The sequence below is a fragment of the Mustela nigripes genome, chromosome 8 (genome assembly GCF_022355385.1).
Source record: "Mustela nigripes isolate SB6536 chromosome 8, MUSNIG.SB6536, whole genome shotgun sequence".
Classification (NCBI taxonomy): domain Eukaryota; kingdom Metazoa; phylum Chordata; class Mammalia; order Carnivora; family Mustelidae; genus Mustela; species Mustela nigripes.
The window spans coordinates 66,234,887-66,252,159 of NC_081564.1; the positions used below are offsets into that span (position 1 = coordinate 66,234,887).

General features: G+C 50.7%; 1 protein-coding gene across 3 annotated transcripts in view; it reads right to left on the reverse strand.

Annotated features, from left to right (window-relative positions):
* ZBTB7C (zinc finger and BTB domain containing 7C) overlaps positions 1–16,610 on the reverse strand; it is a 337,583-nt gene extending 320,973 nt beyond the window's left edge. For 2 of the 3 annotated variants that reach the window (XM_059409616.1, XM_059409618.1), the window contains exon 1: positions 16,523–16,610. The gene's annotated coding sequence lies outside the window, so the exon portion shown is untranslated. The remainder of the gene's footprint in view (positions 1–16,522) is intronic. The other variant, XM_059409619.1, reaches the window with a different exon arrangement.
* Positions 16,611–17,273: the final 663 nt, after the last annotated feature.

Here is a 17,273-nt window from a genome sequence, read left to right on the forward strand (position 1 = left end):
GACCCTTGAACAACGCAGTAGTTAGGGGTGCCAACATCCCAAGCAGTCAGAACCCTGCCTGTAACTTTTAATTCCCCAAAAACTTCATTGACCACTGTGGATGGAAGCCTTACCTATAATATAAACAGTCAATTAACACAGATACTTTTAATGTTATAGGTATTAAATACTGTATTTTGTAAAAATAACAATAAAGTAAGCTAGAAAAAAGTTAAGTAAATCATTTTAAAAATATCTTTACAATACTGTACTTTATTGAGAAAATTTTGGCATATAAGCAGACCTACACAGTTCAAACCTGTGCTATTCAAGGGTCAGCTGTATAATATCCAATTTTTTGGGTTTTTGGTATGCAATTCAGCTACCTATCTATTCTATAGGTTAACAAAAATTCTTTTGTTAAATTGACCAGACAAGAGTTAATGATTTATCATATTCACAAAAGCAATACAGAACCAATACTCCCATCTATTATCGATGGGTCATAGCCTAACATAACCCCCATTGTGAACCTGGGAGCTCGTCCGAATCTTCAGGAAGGTTCATTACGCTACAGTGCGCTGGGCCCGTCCCCAGAGTTTCTGGTTCAGGGTGTCTCCATGGGGTAGGGCCTGATAATTTACATTTTTCCCAAGTTCCCAGGATTTGCTGTTGTTGCTGGTCCGAGGACCTCATTTAGAGAATTATTCCTGTCTTCCTGCTCCTCTAGTTCCTACTGGCCCAAGCACTCAGTTGTCCCAGCTGTAACTGCCACTGCTTAATTGTCGCAACTTTGCTCCTGTGTTCCCAGTAGGCCATCTACCTACTTCTCCCCCTCTGGCTCTCAGCACAAGGGAGAGCTTGGCTCTCTGCCCTATTTGTTGGCTTTCTGCTCCATACCAGCTGGCAAAGGCTGAAAGAAAAGGCCTTCTAAGTAAGCATCCCAGCAGGGAGAACTCCCTATGATGAGCTCTTGGATCAGAAGGAAGGCTGTTCCCCTTTCAAAGCATAAGATCTTCCCTTTCCAACATACACTGGGTGTCTAATAAGTACTTATATCTACATACAATTGGTTTCTTCACTAACCTTTTTTTTCCCCCAAAGCTTTGAGTTCTTCAAGATAAAATGCTTTTTTTTATCCCAAAATATAGTTTTTTCAGAACTTTTCTCAAACATACACACACACACACACACACACACACACACACAGAGCACACACAGACACACACCAAAAAGAATGCAACCAGGATTTTAAATAGTGGTTTCTGCCCAGAAGTCTAAGGGTGAGCTACGGCTGTGTTTCTCTGTTTGGCCTAGTTTCTTGTTTGGAGTTGTCAGGTATAATCAAAGGATTGCTGCTTTTGGAATGAAGGTCTAGGTTAGGGGGTTCTGCACTTGATCTCTACTTCTTTCAGGGAAGTTGATGAGAACTGCTTGAAAACCAGACTGGGAGAGCACACTGTCCTTACTGAGACGGCCTTAAAGTAGCAAAAGACAGCTGTGGGACTGGGCTCGGGAGCTGCTACACCAGACTCCTGGGAGGAGACACGTGGGCCTCTGGTGGCCTCCATGCTGCCTTTCTGCCCACTTCTCCTATGCCCGCATGAGGCCATCCTGGCTGGGCAGCAGTGAGAGGGCCCTGCCACTGGCCTACAAAGGGGCAGGCGGCCCGGATCTAGTCCCAGTCTTCGGCCCCAGCACTGAACAATGAGTGTCCCTGGGCCACTTGCTTGAGCTCCACGGGCAATATTTGGTTGTTTATAGGGCAAGGGGCCTGGATGACCTCAGAAATGCTCTTCAGCACAGTCAGCTAGTGAGAACAGGAAATGCTTTTGGCCAAGTGTGCTAATGGATATGTTTGTTGTGACAATACCTTAGTCTTTGTGAATTGTGCATGACCAGGGAGGAACTGTCCTTGTCTGAGAGCTGAAGAGCCCCACCTATGAGGGCAGGACCCTGTGGAATGGGGGGGGGGGGGCTCCCTAGAGTCTGTCTCCCACTGGCCCATGGGCCTGCTCTGACCACCTGCCCACAGGGCTCCCTTCTGCACAGAAGGTGGGCTGAGAAAACACCTGGCAGGCTGCATGGGACAAAAAGAATCCTTTCCCATTTCTTCTCCCTCCCAAGTCTCTGCCGCACTGCCACCCTCCCTTCCTGACATATGCATATTAATTTAATACATATATTACTAAAAATTAACCACTGAATTGTAAACCTAAAACAAACTGAATTCTATGGCATGGAAATCATACCTCAATAAACCAGTTAAAAATGTTCTTTAGAAATAATTTTTTAGGGGCAGCTGGCTCAATCGGTTAGGTGTCTGACCCTTGATTTTAACTCAGATCCCGATCTCAGGGTTATGAGTTCAGGCCCTGCACTGGGCTCCATGCTGGGTGTGGAGCCTACTTAAAAACAATAATAATAATAGTAATTTTTTAATGTAAGGATTTTATTTGATTCTTTTGCAATTAAGCTCTGACTCAAAACTAAAGAACACCGGTGAGGACATCTTCGAGATGATCACATATACACAGACATATACACACAGGACTAAAGCCAATGTTCCTAAGTAAAAATCACCACAAATGGCAGAAGCAGAGAGGTAGCAAAGTGATCGTAAGCATCCCGAGGTCAGCAACTAGGGGCACTGGAGTCAACAGATGGCTGCCACTTAGGTAGCTGGAAAGTGATATTCCTTTGCCTTCAGAAGTGGGGACCCTCCCTGATACCTAGAAGGGTATACGGTTCCCAATCTTCAGAGCACTCTTTGCAGCATTTACTTCCTGATGGAATACCAAATGAGCAGAGCAGACCGCACAATGAAAAGGCCACTGGAACCCCTTCCCAGCCCTGGTCGGGTCCGGGGGCCAGCAACCCCCAGGCTCACCATGTAACCGTAGATTTGGACAGCATTTCCCCTGCCCCCACCACATTTGAAGACTTTAGTGGTTCTGCTCTTTAATACTCCCTATACTTAAATGGGGTAGAAGAGACTTCAAGTTGGCATTCTTTTTTTTTTTTTTTCCCTGAACTTCAAAAAAAATATATCCCATTGGATCATTTTTAAAATTCAGGAGACTTATACCTGGAAGACCTTGAAAAGGTCTAAATTTCTTTTCTTCCTGCTGCTCTATTTCATTGGGTCAAATCAAGCACTGCCAATGGCAAGTTCCCTAACGATTGATTAGAGGGTGGGGTGTGGGTGGCAGGATTTTCTCGCAATGTTAGTTTGAAAGAGCAATTTGGGATGAACTCTCCGCTCTCATGGAGCTCAGCTCCACCTGGGGCATGGCGGATGACTAAAGGGGGGGTGGGGCGAGCGTGGGAAGCAAGAGACCCAAACCAGGAAAAGATCAGATGCCCGGCTTCATTTATTTTGACAAATCTTTCCTTTGTAATCATCTGTAATAAGACCCCAGGACATTGTGCCAGTGTATGATGTATTTTGGGAAGGTAATGAAGTCAGGGGGATAGGCAGCATAACTCAGCTCCCAGCAGTAAATCTTTGCTTAGAAGTAGGGTAAAGTCAGAGGTAGGTAGGGGTCTGTGTGTGTGTGTGTGTGTGTGTTCACACGCACGCATGTAAAAATTATAGGGCTGGTACATTAGCAAGGGCAAAAATTAGCCAAGTTCTACTACTACACTGAGATTTAGAACATCAGAATACAGTGACTACATTTTTCTGGAGAGATCTTTACAGCTATTTGAAATTATGAACCCATAATATGCAAATGCACAGGGCTAAGAAATACACATTCTTGGCAGAGACCGAAGATGTTATAATGTGTGCTGTAAACGGCAAGGCGTATGTGTATAAAATCCGTGTGCACATACTAACTGGTCGATTATCCCCTCTAAAACCACACATAAATTCTCCTGACAGGAATTGGAATTTCGCACGCATCCCAAGAATGAACAGACTCTTAATGTGCTGTGTTGTGTATGGATAAGAGTATAAAAAAACAATAGAATGGGTCACTAGGCTAAGAGAGCTTGCTGATTTTCAAGCGTGACCACAAAGGAACTTGGGGCTACACTTTCCTTTTGAACATGATATTATATTACTCACAGTAGTTGGTAATATTTATTAAGTTCTGGGCTCGGTGACAGCCACTATACTGGGTGTTTACCACCTATGATCCCATTTAAGGGGGGGAAAGAGAGTGAGAGGGGAGGGGAGTAGGGGCATATATGTGAGTGTGAGTGTGTGTGTGGGTGGGGGGTCCTATTGGAAGGCTTTACCCCTCTGTCAAATGGATACTTTCCCAGGGAGCGTAACAATTTGCCACGGGAAAATGTTAGTTTGTCCATACGGCCGACAAGGAGGAGAAGGAGTTGACCCAGGTACCTCAGTGGCCAAGCTGAGCCCTAGTACAAAGATGTGTCCTTTTGTGATGAGACGGACTCCTTCAGACCTGGAGCCAAAATTGCGGCCAGAGCCATTCCTGAGCAAAGAGCGAAAAACTAGGGAACTGCAGTCCAGATTCGGAGAAGAGGTCACAAAGTCCCCAAACAGAACGTTGCTGAGTCAGGTCTGTGCAAAGGCGGGCTCTTGAAAATCGTAAGGAAAGAAAAGAAAAGCTTTTAGTTACACAATGGCTTCTAATGACTTCTGCAAATAGGTGCCCCTCAGTGAGGTGGCTCAGTCTGGTGCATCAGAATCTGTCATGAGAAATTTCTGGCAAAGCCACAAAGACAGAACATAGACTGATTTAGTTTTCTATAATGTAAGCAGAAATATTTCTGTATCAAATAATTTACTTCTTCCATCCACCCCCCTCAGAAGCAGTTTAGGAAAATAGCCAGGGCTCCAGGGAGACCCTCACTGACAGTGACTGGGATTTTGACACTGCGCCCCACCCCCCAACCCCCTGCCCACCAACCTGGGCACTGTCATCTGTGCTACCCAGCTTGTGCACACAATTTCTGAATTATTGGGAGCCCGCTGAAATCCAAGTTAGGATATGATTTCCAAAATGGACAAAGGTATATCTAATATCAGAAGTTAGCCAGAAAGGCAGGAGCCTCCACACAACACATCCAGTGTTCCCTCCCTTCCCTTGGGGAGCTTTCTGTATTTTGCAAAGTTGAAGCAAGGAGCCTGCGATGGACATCAGTTCATCCAGTGAGCTTTGAATCTACTAATACTTCATTAAGGCACAGACTCCTAACTGTCAGAAAAATAACAGGCAGGCTTTTTTGTTGTTGTTCAAGTGGTTTGTATTTATGTGTAAATTAGTACTAGGACAGAGAAACCTTGAGATTACAAAGATAAATACAAATCCACTAGGGGAAGCTTATGCAAACTTGGGTTTTGTAATGGGGTCCTTGAATCTCTCCAGCACATCTCACAACCTAACCATGACACAGGATTCACCACCGTGCAAACCCTTTCTTCTGTTCCTGTCCATGTATCACCCCAACAACACTTATTGTTTTGCCTACATCACACAGAGAAATAAGTATAACAAAAGAGGAATTCTCATCCTTGACCATGAACCACAAGGTCATGAGCAAGTGGTTCTCATAGAAGTTGAGATATGGAATCATCCATCTGTGGAATTCTAAAACACGGAGAGAGGCACACCCCTGGGATTCTAATGACCAGATAATCCTATGTGCTGGTAGTTGCATTTTTACAACAGTGATTTAAGTAGCTCCAAAAACAGTTTCCTAAAGTGCCATAGGAAAGAGACATTGGTCAATGAATAAAAATCATCCCAGCTTGGTTCTAGCCTGAAATACACGTTTTTAATAGTTGGCATGATGTGGATTATTTCTTCCTAAATTCCTACCATTTAATGCAAAAATTAGCAATATGACATTGTCTGCAACATACCAGAATTGAGAAAAACAAAAATAAAAATGAAGTAAACTGAACAGAGGGGATAAACAGCTTGACAGTTAAGATTTGCTGCACTCAATTCTCCAAGTCTGACCCCCTTATCCAAATGTATTTCCTCCCACTGTCTGCATGGGCCTTCCTGCTGCGGAGCTATTTCTTCAATGAACATGGCACAGGTCATGTTGGTACTACCACCATTCCTTTGCACAGGCCATTCCTCCCTCCCTGAATAATCTCCAGGAAACTCAGTGTCCATTTAAGTGCAGTGGAAAGAATATGGGCTCTGGAATCTGAACAGATGGACAGTGACTGAGAGAGGCAGCTGAAAGAAAGCAAGAACATGGTACCACAAGCTGTGGTCAGGAAACCTGGCTGTTCACACACAGCCAGGCAGCCCAGAGCCCCCTCCCTGGCACTCTGTACCCTCACCCCCAAGTCAGAGAGCCCAGAGCTCCCTCTGTGACTTCTGTGTTCCTTCGTCAAGGCTGCCCCCAGGGCTGCGTTAACTGTCCTCTTCTCCAATCAAGGACACCCCCAAATGCACTCCCCAGTCCTGGCCCAAATGCAAAGGCCATCCTGCGTGCCCTTTCCTCTTTGCCCCATCTACCCTACCAACTGCCTGGCCCAGAGCCCAGCGCCCAGCACCTAGCGGGAACTCCAAAAACACCAGCTTAATGAGTGAATGAGGACTGTATGTCATTTTCCAGAAAGTTCAATGCAAAAATTATTTATCTTACTCTTAACCCTTAAATAAGTAAGGAACTTTATTCTTTCAAGCATCTTGCAAATGATAAACCAGCAAGCTTAGAATGCTATCAATTTTTCTGTAGTCAGAAAATTCAAGGATTGCTTTCATTAAAAAAAAAAAAAAATCATCAGGTAAAAACCAAGAGTATTAGATTAGCAAAACACTGGAAACGACCAAGATATCTATTTACAAGGGGCTGGTTAACTAAGCCAAGGAATACCCATACAACGGAATCTACATAGTTGAAACAGACAAGCAAAAAAGAATAAAGAAGTTCTTAATACTCAGATAGTCAGATGTCCCCCAAATTTAGTGCTGTTGGAAAATATAGTGTTTATGGTATGCTTCCACTTGTGTAAAAAATTTCAGGACTAGAGACACACATGTATATGTACGTTTACACGTGTGCACGTACTTCCCTGTATATTCACACCATATCTTTATGCTGCAGAAACCAGTGACTGTGGTTGCTTCAAACTAAGGGAACCAAGAGATGAGGAGAGAGAAAGATGTGTCATTTTGAATACCCTTTTGTACCTTTTGAATGTTAAACCATGTAAGTATTGACCTATTTGAAAAAATTAAATTAAAAATTCAAAGCAAACAATGTGTGGGAAAGTAATAAAAAATCTAGTTTAGGAAAACATAAAAGAGAAATCCTCATTTTAAAAAAATGGTTCGAGGCCGCCTGTTGAGTCATCTGTAAACCGTGGAGGAGACGAAATCTAGGGAGGCACCCGTGCATGGCAGAAAGGAGACTGTGGCGGCTGCGGCCATCTCAGCTGCCTTCCCGGGTGACCTGAGAGTGCTGGGGCCTCTCTGACCCTCAGCCTCCTCCTCTTTGAATCCAAGTGTTTGGACCAACTCTTAGAGCAGGCAGGCCCTTTCCCCCTGAGGGAGTAGGAGGTCCTCAGGTAGATACACTTAGTTACTTGGTGACAATCTAATTTAAAAAGAAGAGACCACCCTTTAAAAGGAAAGAGAGAGTGCCCCACCTACCACATAGGAGTCTGTGGCAGGGAGATAAAAACCTCAAACCCCTCCTCACCAGAGTGCAATAAAACCAATGCGTCTCACTTCAGGAGCTTAAAATACATTTGCAGACACACCCTTCCCTCCAAACACACCTGCTGCCTTTTTCCTCCCACTTCCCACATCCTCTCTGGACAGGCTGAGTGCCCATTTATGACAGAGCTGAAATATTTCCTTTTTTGATCTAATATTTCCTGAGGGCCCCTCCCCTCCTTTATGGCTGCCATTCACAGCCATCTGGGATGACCTAGGAACAAGAAGACACGTCAGATCTTAAAGACAATGGAAATATGTCGCTTTTTAAAAATAATAGTTCATGCCCAGTCACCTCTATCTCCAAAACATACTTTTAGATAAAGGCGACTTAATGGTGGTGACTGGATATTGGCATTGCTAGAGAGGCTTACGTATCTCTCTAAATTGTCCAGATAGAACCTTCTATGAGCTACTTGGCAAACATGGGGCCTGGGCATCCTCTCTGTGGTCCTCACTTTCTCTCCAAGCTCCACCCCTACCCTCTTCCAACTTAGGAAGTGGCTAAATTTGTTCTCCTGGCTTTTCCCTTAGGAATTAGAACATGAGGAGTGCCCAGGTGGATCAATGGGTTAAGCATCTGCCTTTGGCTCAGGTCATGATCCCGGGGCCCTGGAATCGGGCCCCGCATTGGGCTCCCTGCTCAGTGGGGAAGCCTGCTTCTCCCTCTCCTGCTCCCTCTGCTTACATTCCCTTTCTTGCTGTGTCTCTAACAAATATATAAATAAAATCTTGAAAAAAGAGGGGGGGGTGTTAGAACACGAGAGTCAGAACGGGTCTTAGAGGTAATGCTGGCTCATTTTGCAGGTCGGGAAACTGAGGCCCATGAAGGTGGGAAGCTTCCCTCCACACAACACATCCCCGGCAGGGCCAGGACAAAAGCCAGGGCTTGCAAGCCTTTGCTTCCTCCCTAACGTACTTGCTTTTGTGCATTCCCGCCCAGAGGCCCAGCTGCCTTCCCTGCGGGGTGGATACCCCGCCCCCCCCCACCTCCCACCTGGTAACATCAGCCTCCCCCAAACTGCCCACCCCACCCCCCCGCCCAGGTGAAGGGCTGACCCAGCTAACCCCGGGGGGCAGGGGGGCGGCCAAGCACCTGAAATGTGGCACCTGCAGACATGGTGAGAGTTTGGGTATAGTGGCTTAAATTAAAGGCATTTCCTTTTTCCTTTGTACTTCTGTTTCCTTTTACTTTTTTTAAATGTGGCTACCGGGAAACTTAAAATTACATAGATGACTCGCACTGTATTTTTACCAGCCCGCACTGCCCCCGGTCATATGCTCCTACCCATTTAGCTCCCAGCCGGCAGAACTGACCTGCCCCGTGTGCCATTCTCTGTGCCCTGGAAGGTCTCTGTTCTAAAGACCCAGCCATGCCCAGGAGTTAATGGGGTAAATAATGTGCCACCAGGGACATCGAGGACGAGCTCTAAAGCCTTGGGGTGATTTCTGCAAGTGCTTCTCCCTTTCCTTCGGTGGGGATGGAGGGAGGGATTCTGGCACCCCTCAGGTGACTCTGATTCTCTCTCCACAAGCAGTGGCTTCCCACAGCTGTCTTTCCTGTAGATTGGATTTTTTTTTTTTTTTTGGTAAAGATTTTATTTATTCATTTGGCAGACAGAGATCACAAGTAGGCAGAGAGGCAGGCAGAGAAGAGAGCCCGATATGGGACTCAATCCCAGGACCCTGAAACTATAACCTGAGCCGAAGGCAGGGGCTTAACCCACTGAGCTACCCAGGCGCCCCCGTAAATTGGATTTTTATCCCCTGAAGTATGGTGGTAGCTTGGGGGGGAGAGGAGGAGGAAGAAGGCAGTCTTGGATTTGGGGCCCCCAATCCTCACTCTTCCCTCTGCTCCCTCAGGGAAGGAGCAGGTTTCACAGAGCGCCCGGAGCCCGCGTCTTCCTTGCCGGGAGTCGTGCTGAGGACGTTGGGTGTTATCACATCCCCTCCTTTTCCCACCCGCCTCACGAAGTTGGTGCTCCCTGCTTTCTCGATGAGGAAACTCAAGCTCTGAGAGGCTCAGCAACATGCCCAAAGGGACCACAGGAAAGCAGCCAAGCCAGGAGATTCAGGTCTCGCCGGTTCCAAAACCCACGCTCCTCACCGTCCGTCACTCGACTTCTTGAGGCCTCAGTCTCTTCATCTGCAGTCTGGCTACAATACTAGCCCGGAGACAGGGTGGAGCCCTGTGACCCAAGGACCCATCCTCCCCTGGAACTAGGTTCTGGGCCCACGAGGGCCCTCCAGCTCCCGCCGTTCCCTGGCAGAGCTACACTCCTCATCCTGGGCTGACAAACCTACCTTGTTCGCTCAACTCTGAGGCTCCACACAGCCCGCTGTCCTGCCTGGGTACCCTCTACATCTTGTCTCCAGGGAATTAAACCCCAGCTCCCAGCCCCTTATATTAAGATGCCATCTAAGCATCGCCTCCTCCAAAACCCCGCCAAGACCAGGTAGTCAGAGAACTGCTTCTCATGTTGCCCTTTCCTGCTTGCCAGGCTGTGACTGTCTTCCTCCTCCCTTTCCCCCCAGGGCCCTGCTCTCCCTCCCCAGCCAAACCCACTCCCAAAAGAAGCTTGGACGTGGACAGGCCTGAGTCTCTCCTCCCATAGGAAGGATTCTGCATTTCCTTCATTCAGCAAAATATTTCCTGAGCACCCACGAGCAGCGGCCATTCTCGGAGGCCCTGGGAACATGGCGGTGATGGCCCCTGAGGGAGCAAAGGTTGTCTCCAAACAGCCCTGCCCTAAACACACGAAGCCAATGATCTGGGTTCATATTTCTCAAGATTCTCCTGCTGTTCTTATTTTGAGGTCAAGGAATGATCCGTTAATGGGCTCTGAGTTCGGTTTTTGGCAGGCATGTAATGGTCAAAGTATGATCCTTGACTTGAAGGAAGGCTCCACGTCTATTAAAATACGTTTTTAGAGACCGCGATGGCCTTGGGAAATGTGACAGAATCCTCAGTAAGGAGACAGCCTGTAACACCATGAGCTGGTGGCACTTCACGTGGTGACAGAGGGAAGGCCAAGAGTGCGCGACACCTTCCCAAACACACCCACCACGTGCGGGAGGAGCCCACTGCTCTCCCAACTTGTGCTGCATTCGGTAAAGCGCGTTGAAATCTTCCCGGCGGGTGGAACATAGATTTTCTTCTATGTATCAGTGATTTGCTGTGGGAATGGTTGACACTCCCAAGAGAAGAAGCCCTTATGCTTATTAAGGATGGCACGGGTTCACAAAATTTCAGAAAACTACGTGCGGGGGTATGTGCGTGCATGCCCATGCGTGTGTGTGTGTGTGTGTGTGTGTGTGTGTTGGCGGGAACAGAAAAAAAGACTGGAAGGAAACGCACCAACATCAGGGTGTCGTCACAGTTTGGGGGCTTAATTTTACACATTTCTCTATTTTCCAAATCTTCTATCATGACTCTCATTGCTTTTATAATCAGAAAAGCAGTAAACTGAATGCTAATAGTTTTTTAATTTCCTCAAGGATCTGTTTTTACAGGCACCATTTCAGTGGGGTTTGGAAAGCAGCAGGGTGTGAAACACAAATGAAATCCCCCATTCCTGCTGAGTGTAGGGCTGAGTGTACCCCTTGGCCCTGAAGAGAAGCCCTCCCAGCATTCACGCTGGCAGCCAGCTGTCCACAGCTGTTCCGAGGAGGCAGCGAATGAATGGAGCTGGTGGAAAAACACAACATTCCTGACTCTCCAAGGATGGCATTATGCTTGGAGCTCTCGCTCACCAAAGAAGTAAATAAACAGAGAGAGAGGTGGCAGCCAAGCAAGCGAGAGGAACTTCAGTCCTGGAGGTGGGTCAGCTGCCAGGGCTCCTGACTCCTAACATAGCAACAGCAAAAAGACCCCCCCCCCCAAGCCAACCAGCCCCGTGGAGTTGGGCTAACACCAGCTGACCAGGGCCCTCCCTGGCTGTACCTCAAGAATGCCATCCTCCCTTCCCGCCACCATAGAGCCTCAAGGACACATTTTCTCTCTGCCTCCAGGCCGAAGAGGTCCCGAGGGCAGGGTCCCTGGCCGGTTCGTCTCTGCAGACCGCCAGCATATTCACTGGCACACCCACTCACTGTCCATTCCCTCTGGCACTGCTCCATTCCGGGCACCGTTCTGGGGCTGAGGACACGACGAGGAACAAAACAGACAAGGTCCCTGCCCTTCTAGAGCTCACAGTCTAGTGGGAGACACAAGTGACAAACAAGAAGAGAATCAAGATTCTATCCCAGATGGAGGTGGGCACTGTGAAGAGTGTAACACAGGGTGCGGTCTCGGCTGGGACCTGAAGGTAGGGGGCGAGGGGGGGGCAGCTGAGGGAAGATGGGAGGGAAGGGCATGCCAGATTAAAAGAACAGCCCAGGAGAGCAAGGTGTGTTCAAGGAACAAAGAGGTCCCAGCAGGGAGGGGAGGGAGTCTTAGAGGCAGGCAGGGACCAGACCCCAGGAGGGCCCCCAGAAGGCCCACGGAAGCAAAGGCGTGGCCCATCTCTCTCATGAAGGAGACTCACTCTGCACACTCTGAGAGGCTAGACTGCGCCACCGCAGCTCCCAGAGAAGGACTCCACGGCTATCTCTGGCTTCCAGCATCTATGGCAATGGGGAGCGGCCAATCAGCTTGGCCCCGGGGCTCTCAGAATGCCTGGGGAATTCTGTCTCTTCTCACTTACACTGATTCTGCTTCGTCAAGCTCCCGACACCAAGAAACACCACCGATGGCAATAAAGAAGCAAACCTGCCCGCTGTCCACCCACCCACGAGTGCCCCCCAGCCCTTGCTAAGCAAACATCTGCCATGCCCAGGGCTGGCGCTGCGTGCCGATGAGCAACACACCAGCCCCGCCCTCAGGAGCCCCCGCACGCCATGCCCGCACCAGGCTCACCAGGCACCACCCTCGGCGGGAGCTGCCCAGCACCCACCTCTCCCCCTACGGCCTCCCGCTTGTCTTCTCTCCCTGGCAAAACCTCCCTCGAGCCCCGGAACGGTTCTGATGGGAGGCTTAATTCATTGCGCGGGGCTAAACAGAGAGACGAGCTCAGTGCCTTGCCTACTTCCTCCACCGCCCACCCTCATTCTTCCGTCCACTGGCCCAGGGAGAAAATATGTTCAGTTGCACAGATGAGGTCGTAACCAGTGGAATGGCAGATACTATTTTTCTGAAGACAAAAGAGGACTCGGGTGTTGGCTGAAGAGTGCAAAGGTGAGGGGGGCCATCGGGGACTGGTCCAGGGCAGGGGTGGGCAAGGCGGCGGGGGGGGGAGAGCTTCATGTGCACACCTCTCCAGCCGGCACCACACAGCAACATCGCAGCTTATAGTCAGAGGGAACCACATCTGACAGGTCACTTTCAGAATCTCCACTCACGTAAAAATGAGTTACCGTCATTCAGAACAGCCAAGTTCCCCCACTTTTGCAGATTCTTTAGTTCTGCTCTGTGAGATTTCTAGGGTACAAATGGAGGGCCTTGCCTAAGAAAAAGTGCACATACAAGGGCTCCAGGAAATCTTTCTATCTTAAAACTCCCAGAGCAGTCGAAGTTCCAAGAAGCTCCACAGGACCCCTCCACATGGATCAGGGTTCACACCAATACCCGCCATGCAGTTGGGTGGTGGTTTTTTTCCAGCGGGACACAGCCATCCTTGGGCAAAGTCACCACTGAGGATGGTTCCAGACCCTTGAGTCTCTTCTTCCCAGGAGGGGAGGATGGGTTATAAATAGCCTGGACTCCTTCAGCCCTACACAGGCACAGATCCCACACCCCCGTCCCAGGCTCAGCCAGCTGGTCCCTCCTCCCCCAAGTTCCCATAGCCTGCTATAAGAGGGAGGAAACTGCTCACCCACTGTGGGGGTGGGGAACTAAATCCTTCAGGCCCCCTTCAGAGCAAGTGGCCTCTCATGAATTTTAACTGTAACCCCCACACCTCTGCACCCTTCTGTAATGGCGGTCCTGGAGAGGGGTCAGGGGCAATATGATTAGAGGGCCTATTACCCTCCCCAGTCACCCACAGAAGCCCTGAGTTGAATGCCCAGGATATGCTAAGGCACTGAATGAAGCATAGGAATAACCCTCTCTCATGTCTCTGCCTCAGTTTCCCCATCTGTAAGATGGACACAGAGCTGAACCCATACCACTTGGGGATGGCCATGACATTAGCATGCGATGACAGTGAAAAGGCACTGTCACAATGTTAGCCCTGGACCGTCATGATGACGTCAGATCTTGGTTTCTTCTACAGGGGCCCCCAGCACAACTGTGGGGACACCGATTCTTATCTGTTCATGAGAGCAGAAAAATTCTATTTGGCCGCATTGCATTAGCCTTGAATTCTTGATACTGCATACCCTTGAAAGCAATAAAACTTACAAAATATTCTCTCTTACAAGTCACTTCTGACTAGTACAGATTGACATACACCACACCCAGACCGATTTTGATTGAATACGATTCCGCCGGACTGTACGTGACAGTATATGCTGAAGGAGCATTGCCCTAAAATATTTTGGTCTGAGGCAAGAGGAAGGTCTTGACAGTCATTCTGTTTCCCATTCAAACCCTTCCCATCCATACCCACTGGTAAGAAACACAGGGCTAAAATCTAAGTGGCCAACTCCCAGTTCTTTTTAATTAAGACACTTTGTTTGCTCAATAAAATACAGCGCAAAAAACATTTACTGAAAACCCACTCATTGATGTCTAATAGCTGTGTCAAATACTCACAACAACATTTATTCCAACACCCCCAGATAATTGCTCATCCTTCTCATTTGGTATCCACAACAGCACAACATTTGTGTCCAAGTGTAATTGATCCAGAATTGGGCTCCCTTTCAAAAATATCTGTAAAACCTAATTACCAGGAAAACAGAGTTCTGGCATCCTACGAAAAGAGGGTGCTTCACAATGAGACAAGCTGCAAACTCATCTTGGCCAATCAAGCTGCATTATGTTACAAAAGGAGTTTGAGGAATTTGGGGTGAGAAGGGAACAGGAAAAGTTGGAAAAGAGTCAGACTGGAATCTTCAGGGATAGTCCTGATTTTTTTTTTTTTCCTAAGCCAAGGACAGAGAACAGAAAATATACCACATTAGCTGGCAAGCATAGCTATAGAAAGTACCAGATAATGAGCCCCTAATGGGCTTGGGGTCTGGGGTGGCATTTCTGATCTCAGGCCCTCCAGACGCCTTGCTGAGGGAATTCTCTCCACCCTGGTCTGGGAGGCTGATGTCATTTCTCATCTCCTGGCGTTTCTAACCACCGTGGCAGGTCACTTTCCCTTGGGCCTAAGTTGGGTCATCTGTAAAATGAGAGTTCCTCATATCTCTAGAACATCTTTCTGCTCAAAATCCCCATGACCTTTTTTTTTTTTTCTTTCCTTTTTAAAGCAAAGGGCACCCTTTCCGCTCAGGTGCTCCGTGGGGTTGGGGGAGTAGGGAGGAACGGTGGGAATGAAGGACTCAGTGTTTCCAACCAACTCTCACACAGTTCTGTGCACACTTGCACCAGCTGGGGATCAGACCCACTCCGGGGATAAAGATTCCTTTCAGCCTAGGATGGACCTACTGGGGTGGTTCTAACCTCGCGGCCCTAGATTCGACAACTGGCCAGTAAGGAACCGGGCCAAACCACTGGCCTTCTTGGAGCCTCTCTCCCAGAACTGACTACACCACGGCACACCTTCCTCTTCGGAGGGGGGTTTCCTTCCCACCTTCATCTTTCCGTCCCGCAGACCCGAGAAATCCCAACCCCAGCCTTGCGAAGGGCCGGGTGAAGCTCCCGGAGTAGGGAGCACACACCGGCGTCTCCGGGCTCCCTCTGTTCCTGGACCCTCCTAGCCTAGATGTGGGTACCAGCCTCTACAGCTGGTTCCAAAGGAAGCGAGAGTTGTTGCCGCTTTGCTTTTCTTTGGCTCCTCCTAGTTCTCCTCCTAATGAAATCAGACAAGCAGCCCGAATAACAAAGCAGCACAGCGGCCAGAGACAATTCGATTTCAAAGGAGCAAGAGATGCGCACGCCTGGGAGCGAAGACTGGCGCGGTTCCTAGGAAGAGACCCTGCGCTGCCCCGTGTGAGAGACAAGTACCGGGCTGGCCTCAGCTTAACTTTCCCAAGGTACGCAGGAACCGTGTGCGTGAGCCCATTTCCCGCAGCTTCTCAGTGGCCAGCCGCGTGAATCCGGAAGGTCTGGCAAGGGCGCCACCTCGGGCAGAGACCGCACGAAGCCCGCGAGCCGCGTCTCGAGATGCGGGATCCCAGGCTCTCCACCCCCTTTCTAATCTTCGAGATAAGACAGTGTGAGATGCGGATGCCAAAGTCTCGGGAAACCGTCACTCTCCAAAACGCTCCCGCGCCTTCCCGGCAGAAGTGCGGTACAACTTTTGGCAGAAACCACCTGTGGCTGCCGGCAGGCCCGCCCTGTCCCGGCCCTGAGGCGCCGCCAAGCCCGGGCCCGCACGCGCCCGCAGAAGTTCCCCTCCAAGCCCCGCGCGCCACTTCGCTCCGGGCCGCGGTGCCAGCCAGGAGGCGCGGCGCCCGCTCGCTGGCTCGCTCTCCGCTGGCTCTCCCCTCCTCCCTCTCTCCTCCTCCCGCCTCCTCCCGTTGCATGGCTGCCGCACGGAGCCCCTGAATAGCCACCGCAGCCCCCCGCCTCCTGCCTGCCGCGCTGGGGGCGCCCCTGCCCCCGCCGGCGCCCCGGGGCGCGCGGACCGCCGGCCTCCTAGCAACAGCCCCGAGACCGCTTTCCGGCGTCGGCAATGCGGAGCCACCCTCCCGGAGCCCCGCGACCCTCTGACCCGCCTCGGCAGCCGAGGTGCGGGGGAGACCGTGACCCTCGCAGCCGGTGCCCAAGCGCGCCGCGCTAAGACACTCACCTCTGCTCGCCGCCAGCCCCGCGCGCCTCCCGCACTTGGCGCCGGGCCGCGGTCCTCGCGTCCTCCTCCGCCGCCGCCGCCACCGCCGCCGCCGCGGTCCGACCGTGCCTGTGCGCCCGAGCAGCGCGGGCCGCGCGCTGTCAGAGTCTCGTGGCGGGGCTGCGCCGGCGGGTGTGGAGCCGAGCGGCGGCGGCGGCGGCGGGCGCGCGGGCAGCTCCTCCCTCCCCGCGCCGCGCCTCCGCCCTCCTCGCGCCCCGCCTCCCGCGCCGCGGCTGTCAGCCCCGCGCCCGGCGCCCGGCGCCCGCGCGGCCCGCGCCACCGGCTCGGAGGGCGCACGGGGTTAAAGGGCCCGGATGTCTACGGTCACCTCTCCGCGCGCCCGCCCCCTGCTCCGCGCCCCCTCCCCGCCTGCCACACTTGCACTTGCTGCGCCCTGACCTCCTCTCCAGCTCGCGGAATTTCTATTTTGACAGTAACTGTGGCGGTGGGTGGAGCGGCGGGGGGTGCCCAGGACCCGCGGAGGCGGCGGGCGGCTGGCAGGACCCGGCGCGGGGGCGGAGTGGGGGGCCGGGCAGAGCCACCATCCGCTCGGGGCTTTTTTCTTTCTTTCCTTTTTTCTCTTTGCCTCCTCCAGGATTTAAAGGGACAGCCCCGGCCGAGGCGAGGGGCCAGGCGGCCGCCGTTTCTCCGGTCTCCAGACGCCCTCTGCGGCCCGGCCGGACCCGCCCGCACCCGGAGCACAAGCTCCCGA